The sequence below is a fragment of the Tupaia chinensis genome, unplaced genomic scaffold (assembly GCF_000334495.1).
Source record: "Tupaia chinensis unplaced genomic scaffold, TupChi_1.0 Scaffold143877_1, whole genome shotgun sequence".
Lineage (NCBI taxonomy): Eukaryota > Metazoa > Chordata > Mammalia > Scandentia > Tupaiidae > Tupaia > Tupaia belangeri.
The window spans coordinates 791,144-806,325 of NW_006203728.1; the positions used below are offsets into that span (position 1 = coordinate 791,144).

General features: G+C 38.3%; 1 protein-coding gene across 1 annotated transcript in view; it reads left to right on the plus strand.

Annotated features, from left to right (window-relative positions):
* Positions 1–15,182, plus strand: part of LOC102500420 (CUB and sushi domain-containing protein 1-like) — a 214,376-nt gene that overhangs the window by 141,625 nt on the left and 57,569 nt on the right. The window lies entirely within an intron of this gene.

Sequence of the window (15,182 nt, forward strand, 5' to 3'; positions counted from 1 at the left end):
TAATCACAAAGGTCTTTACTTCTTTGGCTAGGTTTATCCCTAGGTTGGTTTGGCTTTGTTTTTGTTTGTTTTTTTTTTTTTACTCATAAAGGTCTTTACTTCTTTGGCTAGGTTTATTCCTAGGTTGGTTTGGCTTTGTTTTTGTTTTTGTTTTTTATTTTACTTCAGAGTTGGGACTTTATTATTTTGTTTGAAATAATTCAAATTCCCAGATATTCAGGGATTGCTTTCTTCAGTTCTGCCTCAGTCTGTTGATAGTTGGTATATAAAAACACTATAGACTTGTTTATGTTCATTTTTGTATCCTGCCACTTTATTGAATTTATCACATCTAGGAGATTTTTGTAGATTCTTTTAGCTAGACTATGTAAATAACCATGTAGTATGCAGAGAGAGATCATTTCACTTCTTTTTCTACTGGAATTTTTTTTTTTTAATTATTTATTTCCATGAGACATTGAGAAAGAGAGAAAGGTTTTCGGGTTTTTTGTTTTGTTTCGTTTTAGGCAAGTTCTCATCTTTGTGATGCTCTTCCCACCCTCCCAGTTAGCTAGGAATCTAGGTATATGCCACTGCACCCAGCCTGTGTAGGTTTGTCCAGGATCTCACACAGTGGCTGGATCATAACATTTTTTTCCTTTGGGAGGATGATGAGTTGGTATATTATCCCTGACTCCTGACAAGCATCATCAGTATTCCATGTCTAAAATGTTGTCATTGTGAGAATGTTACATAATTGGAATCATTTGATGTCTAACCTTTATCATTGCCTTTATTCACCCAGCAAAATTCTCTCAGTCACATGTTCCTCAATATTGGTTCCTTTATGTTGCTGATTGGTATTGTGTGGCTTGAGCGGACCAAAGTTTATTTAATATTTCCCTCTGAAAGACATTGATTGCTTATAGTTTGGGTGGTTATGCATAAAGTTGTTATAAGCTATTCTGCTTAGGTGGTTGTATGACCATGAGTTGTTATTTGTCTTGGAAAAACACATGAGCATAATTGTTGAATTGCATGTTAGTTGCTTGTTTAGTTTTGTAAGAAGTCACCAAGCTCTATGCCAGGATCTTGTTGTTTTTTATGGCTGAGTAGTATACCGTAGAGTATATGTGCCACACTTTTTCAATCCATTCCTCGGTTCATGGGTATTTGACTTGGTTCCATGCCTTACCAGTCGTGAATATTGGTGCAATAAACATCGATATCCAAGCACTTTTCTGGCTAAGGATTTTTCTGTCTTTGGGTAGATACCGAGGAGAGGGATTGCTGGATCATATGGCAGTACTATTTGTAGATCTTTGAGGAATTTCTAAATTGTTCTCCACAGTGGCTGGACCAATTTACATTCTCACCAGCAGTGTAAGAGAGTTTCCCTTTCAAAAAACCCTTTCACCACACCCCTGCCAGCACTTATCATCTTTTTTTTTTTTTTTAAATCTTAGTCATTCTGACTGAGGTTAGGTGGTATTTCACGGTGGTTTTGATCTGCATCTCCCCTATAATGAGGGATGTTTAGCATTTTTCATATGTCTTTTGGATATTCATATGTCTTTTTAGAGAGTGGATTTTTCAAATCACTCTTCCGTCTTTTAATGGGGCTGATCATCTTTTTTTCAGGCAAGTCACTTGAGTTCCCTGTGTATTCTGGTTATCACTCCCTTATCTGAAGCATAGTTTACAAAGATATTTTCCCATTCTGAGGACTGTTGATTCACGCAAATTACTATGTCTTTTGCCATACAGAAACTTCTTAATCTAATGTAATCCCATTTGTCTATTTTTGAGATTGTTGGCTGTGCTTTGGGGGTCTCATTAGTCTCATTAAGAAGACTTTGCCTTCCCGAATGTCTCCCAGAGTTTTCCCAGTATTTTCCATCAGTAGTTTTATAGTTTAAGGTCTTAGATTTAGATCTTTGATCCACTTTGAATTGATTTTAGTCAATGGTGAGAGGTAGGGGTTCAAATTCATCTTTCTGCAGGTAGTTATCCAATTTTTCCAGCACCTTTTGCTATAGAGGTTTTCCTTTTCCCATTGGATTAACTGGTACCCTTTGTCAAAAGTAAGTTGTTTGTTGGGACCAGCAGTTAGCATAATGGCTATGTTGCTGGATTCCCATGTAGTCGACCAAGGGTTGCGTCCCAGACCCAGTGACTTAAAACTTATCACGCTGGGCACGTGTGCGTGCGTGCCCAAGATCCCAAGAGGAGAATGGAGGAGAAGGGATTGTGGTATGGCCATCCCCCTGGGTGGGGTGATTCTCGCTTTCTGTCTCTCTGTCTCTCTTTGTCTGTCTGGCGAGCACCTGCATTCTATAGCAAAAACCTCTTAGAAAAATAAAAGTAAGTTGTTTGTGTGTTTGGGAGTTTACTTCTGGGATCTCTGTTCTGTTCCATTGGTCCACCCCTATGTTTCTGTGCCAATACCATGCTATTTTGTTTGTCACAGCTTGATAGTGTATTTTCAGATCAGGAAGTGAGATGTTGCCCTCTCCACTCTTCTTGCCCAGGATTGCTTATGCAATACAATGTCTTTCATGATTCTACATAAGTTGTATGATTGTCTTTTCTAGATCTCTGAAGAATACCTCTGGTACTTTGATTGGGATTGCATTAAATATGTAGATTAATTTGGATAGAATTGCCATTTTGATTATATTAATCCTTCCTTAGATTTATTCCTAGGTATCTTATACTTTTTGTGGCTATGGTAAATGGAATAACTTTCTTCAGTTCTATCTTTGTCTGCTGTTCATATATAGAAATGCTATAGACTTTGTATCCTGCAACTTTACTCATTACTTCCAGGAATTTTTTCATGGATACCATTGTGTCTTTTATGTATGCAATAATGTCATCTGCAAATAGAGATCATTTAACCCCTTCTTTTCCTATTCTAATGCCTTGTATTTTATTCTTTTTTCTGATTGCATTGGCGAGGACTTTCAGTACTATATTGAAAAGGAGTGGAGAAAGTAGGCATCTTTGTCTTGTACCAGTTTTTAGCAAAATCTTTTCTCCATTATGGATGATGTTAGCTATGCATTTTCCATAGATAGCTTTTACAGTGTTGAGGAACTATCCTTCTATCCTGATTTTGCTGAGAGTCCTGATCATGTAGGGATGTATTGTATCAAATACTTTTTCTGTATCAATTGATATGATCATAGGATTTTTATTTTTCTTTCTGTTATGGTTTTACATATGTTGAACCATCCTTGCATCCCTGGAATAAAGCCTACCTGGTCATGATGTATAACCTTTTATATATGTTGTTGGATATGATTTGCTAGTATATTTTTGATAATTTTTGCACCTATATTCATCAGAGATATTGGTCTATCGTTTTTCTTCCTTGTCCAGTCCTTGTCAGTTTTAAGGATAAGGGTGATGGAGGCTTCATAGAATGAATTTGGGAGATTTCCATCCTTTGGAATCTTTAGAAATAACTTGAGAAGAATAGTCATATTATCTAGTAAACAATTTAGAACTACAAATTTCATTTTAGAAGAACTTTTTTTATTATAACATCAATTTTTATAGTGACTATAGGGCTATCCAGATTGGCTATGTCATCTTGGTTGAGTTTTGGTAGTTTGTAGCTTTTAAAGAATCAGTCCATTTGAAATACCACTTAAGTTTATGGCCCTAACATTATTCATATTATTTCCTTATTATCTTTTTTTTTTGAGAGAGATTTTTGCTATAGGACTTGTGTGCTCACCAGACAGAGAGAGACAGAGAGACAGAAAGCAAAAACTCACCTTCCGGGGGGATGGCCACACCACAATCCCTTCTCCATTCTCCTTTTGGGATCTTGGGCATTTACACACATGCACCCGGCGTGAGTTTAAGTCACTGGGCCCAGGACTGGAATCACGGTCGACTATAAGGGAGTCCAGCAACATAGCCATTATGCTAACTGCTGGTCCCTATTTCCTTATTATCTTTTTAATGGTTGTTAAACCTATAGTAACAACCACTATTTTATTCCCGATCATAGTAATCTTTGTCTTCTTTCTCTTTCTACAAGTAATTCTTCAAACCTGTTCTCTTTCTCTCTTCTGGTGATACCGAGATGGTACCTTTCATTTTTAAAGGCCCCTCAGGTTCTGCTTATTTGTTTTTTAGTTTAGTTTTGTTTTAGTTTCTTTTCACTTTCTGGTTTGTTATTGTGCATTCTGTTGATCTGTTTTCAAGTTCATTGATTCTATCCTTGCTCATCTCCACTGTGACACTAAACTCATCCAGCAGTTTTAATTTCAGTTATTTTATTTCTAGTAATATCATTTCCTCCTGTTCCTTTCTTTGCTTTTTCTTTTTATTTTACTTATACCTCTCTGCTAAAATTTTTTTTCACTTATTTGCAGAGAGCTTATAAATGATCATTAACAGTTTTTCTTTTTTATAAGGTGGCTTTAAAATCCTTGTTGGATGGGACCAGTAGGTGTTGTGGGGGTCAAATTAGCTAGATCCCACATGGCCTACTGTATAGTCCAAGTCCTAAATGCTGTGGCTCAAACATCATGCTGGGTGCATGTGTGTGCATGCCCAAGGTCTTGAGAGGAGAATGGAGGAGAAGGGATTGTACCAGTGGTCTTGCCTTCTGAGTGATGACTTTTCACCATCTTTGTCAGATAATTCCAATTTCCAATTGATTTCACTTCAGTTAGTGTCAGTAGATTGTCTTTCTTTATTCAAGTTGTGATTTTCTTGGTTCTTGGTATGATATTGCATAGTGGCTAGGTTATCTGTCATGTTAGGAAATACTGAGTACTATTTAAATCATTTATTTTAGGAAGTAAGTGCTTTGTTTCCACTTAGCATGGGTTTTCAGCCTGTTTTTATGGGCCGGGCTTTTGTTGATTGTTAATTATTGGAGCCTTTTATAGGTTGTCTTGTTCTTCCCGGTGGTTGTGTGCTTATGGAGCTCCCTACTGGTGCATGCTGGTGCTTCTTGAGTAGGCAGGGGTCCCTAGTTTGCTCTCACAGGAGAGAGTCAGATAGGTGGGGAGATGGTTATTGAAGAGACAGGATTGGCATGGTGCTTTCACCATTGCCTAGCTTTCCTAATCTATCCCTTCTGCCTGAATTTTTGGGTGGGGAAGGAAGTGTCACCCTTAGACCTGTAGAAACAAAGAGCCTTTGTTATCATGTCATTAGTATTATCATAGTTCTTGCAGATTCTGTCTTCCTCCATATTTTTCCATTTAACAGTAAAACTCTTGGGACCAGCAGCTGGCACAATGGTTACGTTGCTGGACTCCCATGTAGCTGACGTGGTTCTAGTACTGGACCTAGAGGCTTAATATCATGCCAGCCACTTGTTTGTGCATGCACAAGATTCCAAGAGGACAGTGGAGGAGAAATGATTGGGTTGTGGCCATCCTCCCAGGGTGGGGTGGGGTGGTGGTGGTGGTGATGGTGGTTATTTCTTGCTTTCCACCTCTCAGTCTCACTCTGTCTCTCTGGTGAGTGTACGTGCCCTATAGTAAAAGTATCTGTAAAACAAGCAAATTAAAGGAAAAGAAAAAAAAAAAAGAAAAGGAAGCTCTTGGCACACAAGGAAGGCAAGGCCTTCCCTACATGCTTAGCATTGATGTGAATTCTTAACCCATTATCCGTGGGGGTGCCTCCATCCTGCTTGGTGGTCAGACAGGCACCACATGCATCTGGTATAGAAATGGGTTTACCTAGGGGCCCATTTGTTTATGAGAGAGGGGCAGGAAACACGAGGTCTTCATAACCTTCCATTTATGGGAGACCATGTGACGTACCATGCTGTGTTGTTCCTAGGTCACAAAACAGCTTGGCTTCCTCCCATCGATTTTAGAGGCATCTTCTGGTTCCATTTGATGCCGTTTCCAGGGCTCATGCTCATGATTAGTGGGGAAGAGAAAAAAAAAGTAAGAAAAGAAAAGGGGACCAGCAGTTGGAGTAATGGCTCTGTTGCTGGATTCCCACGTAGTTGACCATGGTTCGAGTTCCAGACCCTGTGGCTTAAACTCACACCGGACGTGTGTGCGTGTGTGCCCAAGATCCTGAGAGGAGAATGGAGAAGTGATTGCGGTGTGGCCATCCCCCCCCACCCCCGGGGAGGGGGTGATTTCTTGCTTTCTGCCTCTCTGTCTCTCTCTGTCTTTCTGGTGAGCGCAGCACATGCCCTATAGCAAAATTCTCTCAAAAAAAGAAAAAAAAGAAAGAAAAAGAAAAAAGATAGAAAGAGACTCCATGTCTAGGAGCCTCTAAATAGTCTGGGCTGCATTCCATCAAAGTTCATAAAATAACCACTTTGGGTCTCAGTCAGTTTTTAAGATATTCAGTTTATGTGCAAGATCAAGAGATTGGGACTGGATATTTTCCACACAGTTCCACATGTGAAAACTTGGTAATTCTGATACTATTTAATGAACTTAAAGAGAGGATTACAAATGATTGCTATAAGTTACATCATCTCCTCTGCCCCCTGGCTAGAACACAACAAAAATGCCTGCTATGCTTGAATGAGATATGCACGTAAGTCAAACGAGATAAAAGCCAAACATTGCTCTAATTTCATATTGATGCCAATGAGGAAAGCATCACACCACAACACAGGCATGAAATGTCTCTGATTTTAACTCTATGTATAATCATATGGTTATTTGCTCTAGGAAACCAACTACCTGACTTATTTTTCAGAGTCAGCTTGATTAATAAATCTGAATCCTGTTCCTTTCCACCTGCCCTGACTCTGTAGTAGAGAATCAGGGCAGGTGGAAAAGAATATGAATTAACCTGTCATCAGTAATCATCATGGGTCAGGAACTGGTGTAAGTGCTGGTAGAAAGAAACATGTAACTCACCTCATTCATAACGTCTAGGTTGACTTGCGCTCAGTACCTGGTCAACGCTGTACCTGTAGATATGCAAGACCTAGGATTCCAAATTAAGCCTTCCAGGGTGTAAATGCCTTCCACCTTGGTTTATTGACAGATGAGGTTGATTCTGACTGCCCCTAGCAGCTCTGTGACTGCCAATGTAAAGCCAAGAATTTGTGGTGTTGCATCCTGACCCTCACGCACAGTATTTCATTCCATGCCTGGGAACAATGCTTTTACCCAGGTGGCCACTGTGTTTTTACTTCTTCTCCTCATTAATCTCCAGTGCCCACTGTATCAACCCAATTACGGGAAATGGTCAATTAAAATATACAATTTAAATAACTATCCAGTTTCCACACTTTATAAAGAATTTGTAAAATTTATGGACATTAAAGCACTTTAAAGGCTACAAAATAGCTCAGTTTCAGGCCAATTTTCATCTTAAGGGTAGCACTTACTTTTCAATTGCCCAATTTACAATTAAAATGAGTATATTAAAGGTTTTGCACACGGCTCTCCTTTCAGGTACCTGCCAGTAGAATGCAGGTGTAACTTACCGCAGGTGCTACATTGTGTCAATTTTATGTTTTGACAGCTTTTGTGGCATGCCAATTTTTTTTCTCCAGGTTTGAAAATTTTGCTTAATTAATGTACAGTAAAATATAACTTTTTTGTGTTTATGGATCTATGAATAGAAATACATGTATACATTTGAGTTATAATCACCCAAATCAGAGTGTAAAACCTTCACTTCAAAGTACTGATTTTTTCCTTTGTAGTTATATCCTGTCCCACCTTAAACCCTGAACTACTTATTAATTGATTCTTCATACTATTATTTTGCCTTTTTGAGAATGTCACACAACTAGAAGTAGATTCTGTTACTTTTCAGACTGTAAGTGTGGAAATGCAAAGTGATACCAAAAGAATACAATTTTAGGTTTGAAGGATTCCTTTGAGATAGTTTAGTGTCATTAATTCTGTTTTACAGATGAAGAAACTGACATAGAGATTAAATAACCTAATGACATTATCAGGGAGTATTAATGACAGAAGTATAACGGAACCTCAAATACTTAGTCTTTGGTATACTGCCTAAGAAAACACAAATCTATGAATCATTAGGTGGAAATATTCCTCTGAAATTTAAACATAGGTAGGTAAAGAGTTTAATGTGAATTAATTTGTATTTTCACTTATGCATTTATTCAAAAAATGTCCATTTTTCATACCAGAGGCTGGAGATAAAAGGACCAAGAGACCTGAACTTGTACTCAAGGGAGCTCCAAATTTGGAAGGAGGCAGATGTTGAGATATAGGTCTATGATACGTTTGTCTCAGCTAAGGTTTATGCAGAATCCTCTTTTTCTTTGGAGAGGTTTTTGCTATAGGGCACATGCACTCGCCAGACAGACACAGAGAGAGACAGAAAGAAAGCGAGAAATCACCCCCCAGGGGGGATGGCCACGCCACAATCTCTTCTCCTCCATTCTCCACTCGGGATCTTGGGCACGCACACACACGCGCCTGGTATGAGTTTAAGCCACCGGGTCCGAGACTTGAACCATGGTCGACTATGTGGGAGTCCAGTGACATAGCCATTACGCCAACTGCTGGTCCCCCAGAATCCTTTGACGGAGAAAAAAAGTCCTCCCGTTGCCTGGGGAAGCTAAGAAATGCCTAATGAGAATTCGTAGTCCTTAAAAACTCCAAGGTGTCCTCCAGGAAGAATAGTCATTCTATCTAGGGGTTTTAGTGTTTGTCAAAACCCCAGAGACTGAGAGATGTTGATATTTTTATAGAACGGGAAAAAAAAAAAGTCTACATGGTTAGAGCAGTAGGTATGTGGGTTAGGTTAGGGTTTCCAACTTAGGGTAGGGAAAAAAGTGAGACAGTTGCAAGATGATGTTTCTTATATTTTCCAGAAGAAAGCTTCATTTTATTCTACAGCAAATAAAGCAATTTTTTTTGAGAGGTTTTCGCTATAGGGTGTGTGCGCTCGCCAGACAGAGAGAGACAGAGACAGAAAGCGAGAAATCACCCCCCGAGGGGGATGGTCACGCCACAGTCCCTTCTCCTCCATTCTCCTCTCGAGATCTTGGGCATGCACGCACACGCGCCCGGCGTGAGTTTTAAGCCACCGGGTCCGGGACACAAACCGCGATCGACTACGTGGGAGTCCAGCGACATAGCCATTACGCTAACTGCTGGTTCCCAATAAATCAAATATTAATGCTTTATTAGAAAAAAATATTTTAAAGCTTAAATAAAACCATTATATGTTATAGAGTCAATTTGGAAGGAAATAGGGCTTAATTTTTTAAAAAATTACAAATTATTTCTCATGATGAATGGCAAAGTGTTTTATCAAAGTCAACATTTTTTTTTTTAGTTACACGTTGTTTTAAAAATGCTGTAGCTACATGTTATACAGTAGTAAAACGTGATGCTCTGTGAGCCTGACTCATGTGGAAAGGTTTGGGCTTCCTGTCCAGATTCTTCCCTGGGTGCTCTGGTCATGTGTCTATGCATGACCTGGAGCTAGCTGAGCCTGGGTGTGGATCATGGCCTCAGGACCCTGTGGGGTATGCTGGCTATCTGTCTCTCTCCCAATTTCTCACTCTCTCTCTCTCTGTAGAAATAAATAAGTCAACTGAAAAAGGGAAAACAAAAACCTATTTCAAACAGATAATCAGTTGCAGAGGGTAATAATATTACTGGCTTGTTCTAAACAAATCATCTGTCACTTTTTTCCCTTCTTTTTAAAAAATTTATTCATTTATTTCTTCTGAAAGAGAAGGGAAGAGGGCCCCCTGATAGGGTCCTTATGCCCCAATCCACTCCCAGTCTTGGCCAGCCCAGTCACACCTGCCTAGTTTGTGCAGAAATCTTGGGAAGCAAACCCACAGTCTTCCCCGTGAGGGTCCAGATGTATTAGCTCTGTGCCACTGCTTGACCCCCCATGCGTCTTTTCTATTTGTAAAATGTATTTATTTTACATTCATTCACTATATATCATTGCAGCATACAAAGTAAGTTTTCCCATCTAGAAAATACTGTGTATTGGCTCAAAGAGATGACTATACAGTGTATCTTCAAGAGATAACTGTGCATTTTATGTTTCTTAGATATTTCACTTTTATTTTCCTTACTTGATTCCCCCCCTCTCACTCACCCTTCACAAAGTAAAATGATACAAAACCTGCAAAAGGAACAAATGAGGAATTATTTTCTTTAAAAAATCATTTTAAAATATATTTTTAATTTTTAAAAATATATTTTTAAGATACCATCTCTAAAATACTTTTTATTTTAAGTTATTATTCAAGTTAACAAATTTTCAAATAACGTCAAACTAATTTGAGAAGCTCTGCTTATGCTTCGTTTTCATAAATATAGCAGTCGAGGAAGGCATAAAGTAAATTCTAAAATGAGTAATGAACCTGACTTGACATTTGGTTGAATGAACTTTGTGTGTCATGTAGCAATGCACTTGTTTATTCCCTTTCGTATGAATGAACTAACATAAGACTGAATTAAAATGAGGTCCAGTGTAGAACTCCAAGAAATTCAAAGATACACACACAGAGGTATGCTTAAAGCACTTAACTTGGCAGCGTAAGTCTTTTTGATGTGTGAGAATTTTCTGCTTGATAATTACGTTTTCAACAACTTAAAATTAAATCAAATGTGTAGGAGGAGAGTCCTGCCAGGATCATGAGTCTGAGTTAGAAGACTACTTCCGTGGGGCTGGTATGAGATAACCAGTGTTCAAACTGAGAAAGTGAAAATAGAGACCAGAAAAGTGTGCAAGAACCGCCAATGAGTTATGCTGAGAAGGAGCTACTGCCAGCTTTTACTACTAGTGGCTGGATGGTTGGTGATCTCAAGAGGAACTAAGGAGACCAAGATGTAGCTATTTCATTGCCTGAAATATTTGTTCTCATATAACTAAAACTAAATATTATATATCTTGAAAGCAAGGAAAATAAGGACTGAAAAGAAGCTTGGGAGAAATGGTGCAGGTTTGGGACAATACTAGCAGAAATGAGAAAAAAAAATACTATCATCTAGGGAATAAAGTACTTGGTTGCATGGCTACATGAAGTCGGGAGAGTGAAAATTACTGCAGTATGAATCAGAAAATTCTTCATCATCTTTCTTCGGCTTACGTACAGAAAGACAGAGCATGAATTACTAGATTTATCTCAGGTTGGAATTTTGTCGATTAGATGAGACAAATGGATAGGATTTTAAGAGAACTTGGAGATGAGGCTCAGGTAAGAAGATACACCACAGTATCAGCCAGGTTGTGTAGGCTGGGTAAAACATATTAAAAAAAAAAATAATAGGAGTCCCCAGGAGTTTGGAGAGTAGGTGTCAGTGGGGTGCAAGCATGTGATAATTAAAATATATGGGGATGTGTTGGAAGAGTAGTTACCTGGTTAAAATGATTACGAAGAGCAGTAAGGTGCTTGGTACCACTCATGATTTGAGTGTGTAAAGGAGAGTGTAGGGGGAGTTACTGGGGTGACAGACTGAGGGAACCATGAGTCATTTTATAAGGATTATCCATGTGGGCACTTGACAGCTCTTGGGGAGAGTTTAGAATAAGTCAACGGCCTATGTGAAGAGAGATGGCAATGATGAACAGTAGGAGAGAGTCGATATAAATGCCGAAGACAAACGACATAACAAGAATGTGGAGAAGGGAAGTGGGGAATGTGGACAGAAGACTACTGATACCACCTCTGAGCAGACTGGGAAATGTCAAAAGGGAGAAGAAAAAGACATGTTCCTCCATTCATTTTTACATGTGACTCAAGCATCAAATTATGTTAGTCAGTTAAGAAAAATCAATTATTACATGTACTTTCTTATGTTTATGTAAAACCACACCTTTTCTTTCCTCTCTTTTTTTTCTTCTTGCCTAAAGGAGTGAATCTTGCCTTCATTTAAAAATCTAAGAAAATGAAATCCTACTTTGTCCAAAAATATTATCCTTAAACTCTCATTGAGAATAGTGATAAAAGCTAAATATAATGATAATTTTAAAAGCAAATTTGTCAAGACATAGGGGAATATTGCAAGGCATACAGGATTTTAGAAGACAAAAAATCAAGTGAGAAAAAAATACATATTAAGATTATTCTCACGGTTTGCAAATCAGTTTTTTCCAGAGGCAAAATGTTGCTGCTGACTCTATGTTTAGGGCACCGTGGTCAACAACAAATCTGTAGATGGAGAAAGTGATTTTGGGAGATGCAGGCTGTGGGAGCCCCTAAGTTGGGCAAAACAGCGAGAACTGAGGGGCCAAGATATCAAGGGAAAGTGAATCAATTTTTGGCATCTTGTTCGCCATTGTCCTTAATCAACTGACACAATTCTAATTTTTCTGGGATTAGAAGCAAATCATCCAAACCAAACCTTGCTGACAGTGATCTAGAGAGCTAAACACACTTTAGGAATTATCACAGTGCTATGGAGAAAAAGTTGCGAGTTTATGGCCTACCTCTACGATTTTTTTTTAAGAATTATTTAATTAGTAGGTTTTAATGACTATTATTATTTAATTTGCTATATGGTGCAAGCCCTCATCAGAGTGACACAGAGAGAAAGAGAGAAAGCAAACTGCCAGGTCTGGGTCTCAAACTATGGTCAGGCATTTGAGAGTCCAGTGCCTCAACCATCACACTCCTCTGAACCCACGGCCTGCCTTTTCAAGTAGTAGGGTCTACTTTAAAATAAATATCACTATCTCTAGGTGGCAGATGAAGAAGAGATAAATACCTGAAAACCACCAAACTAAAATCCGGTTTTGGATCACTGGAATGAATGGTTGGATCCAGGTGGTTACTTTGATTGCCAAATCAAAGTATGTCCTATCTGGACAAAGACAGTAATGCACATTGCACCTCTAACCTCTCTGATTGTTTATATAGAATGTCTGGCAATCAAATTGATTGATTGCCCCAAAGACCGGCCTGGAGTTCAGTCAGTGCAGTGCTAAACTACAGTGCCTGAAGCCACATGGCCAACACTGGGTTCAAATCCCAGGCCCGAAAGATCTGAAACATGCTGGACATATGTGTACATGCCCAAGAGCTTGGTAAACTGTAGGGCTGGGCAAAGGGAATCATGGATTGATGAGGCCCCCTGAAAAGTATGCTTTTCTCTTTTTTTCTCTCTCTCTTCTGTGTGCTATTATGAATTAAACAAAAAAAAGTTAAAAAAAATTACTCGCTGACAGTGATCTAGAAAGCTAAACAAGCTTTTGGAATTATCACAGTGCTGTGGAGAAAAAGTTGGGAGTTTATGGCCTACCTCTACCTTTGTTTTTTAAGAATTAATTAGTAGGTTTTAATTGTTATTATTGTTTATTTTACTATGTTCCCAAAATATTCAGAAATGGTACCCAATGACCCAAAACCAAGAGGCAGATGGTAGAAAAGAACAAGATGTCCAGATACTGCTATTATCAATAGCAGCAAACTTGATAATTAACCGTAATTCATAAGTTTAAAAAAAGTAGATCAAATAAGAATTTTGGAAGATAACTGAAATCTCTGTATAACAAAGAATCAAGCTGAAATTTGAAAATTAAAAAAAAATAAATCCCTGAAATAAAAAACAAAAACTCAATTCTATGATTTGAACTGGACTATAGTTTAGTGTAAAATTTCAAACTGAAGCAGAAAGAAAAAAAGGGGGAAGAGTTAATATAGAAAGTATCTGTGTAGCTGGAATTCCAGAAGAAAGAGAGAGTGAAAATGGAAAATAGACATTATTTTAGACAGTCTCACCAAGATCTTTCTAAAACTGACAACAGACATCAAGACAGAAATTTTAGAAGTTCTATGAAAGTTAGATTAATACAAAAACAACTTCATCTGAGCACGTTAAAATAAATCTGATGAAAAATGAGGCAAAGAAATATCTTAAAACAGTGGGACCAGCAGTTGGTGTAATGGCTATGTTGCTGGACTCCCATGTAGTCAACCACGGTTCAAATCCTAGACCTGGTGGCTTAAAACTTACACTGGGCACATGTGCATAGGTGCCCAAGATCTCGAGAGGAGAATGGAGGAGAAGGGACTGCTGCATGGCCATCCCCCCTGGGGTGTGATTTCTCGCTTTCTGTCTCTCTGTCTCCCTCTGTCTTACTGGCAAGTGCATGTGCCCTATAGCAAAACAAAACAAACAAACAAAAAAAACACAGCATAAACAAAAATGTAATTTTCAAAAGAACAATGACAAGGTGACAGAGGCCTCTCAATGTAAACAAAGGAAGAGAATGACATTTTGCAGGTTGAGAAAAAGAAACAAGCTAAAAAGTAAGAGGAATAAATCAATTGATTAATCAAAAAGAAAAAACAAACTAATTTATCAGTAATTATAAAACAGCAGTAAAATTGGATAAAAGTAAAACAACTGTATTATGCTGACAACAGAGAAACATGAGGTAGTCATCCTGAAACTGTTGCAAGTGAAAGTCCAGAAAAAGACTCTCCTTATCAAGATTAAACAAAACAAAACAAATGGTATAGATATAAATAAAAGAAGATAGCAATAAAAGAAGAACATGGGAAATCAAATAGGAAGATATGACAATCCTAAATTTTAAGCTTTTAATATATTAATATACTTTCAAAATGTACAATACGGGAACCAGCAGTTAGCGTACTGGCTATGTCGCTGGACTCCCACGTAGTCGACCGCGGTTCGTGTCCCGGACCCGGTGGCTTAAAACTCACGATGGGCGCGTGTGCGTGCGTGCCCAAGATCCCGAGAGGAGAATGGAGGAGAAGGGATTGCGGCGTGACCATCCCCCCTGGGGGGTGATTTCTCGCTTTCTGTCTCTATGTCTCTCTCTGTCTGGCAAGCGCACGCGCCCTATAGCGAAAAACCTCTCCAAAAAACAAAACAAAACAAAACAAAACAAAACAAAAATGTACAACACAAAGTTTGATCAACCACAAGACAAAAGAGAAACATTCACCATCATAAATGTGGATTCTAACATCTTTCACTAAAACTGATACAGGACTTAAACAGAGTAACCAGTGGAAATGTAAAAGATTTTAACAACTTGATGACAAACTTGAAATATTAAAAACTCCACAGTGAATACCTGTGGGATATGATTGATTTTTAAGGGCCTGTGGTACCTCTACCAAAATAGACTGTATTTTAAAAAATAGTGTTCATTTCAATAGATATTAAAAGTTAAAATTATGAGAAATGTTTAACCAAAGTCTAAATATAGAACCATTTTAAGGTGGTTAAGGCACTGTACTTCCACATGGCTGACCACAGTTT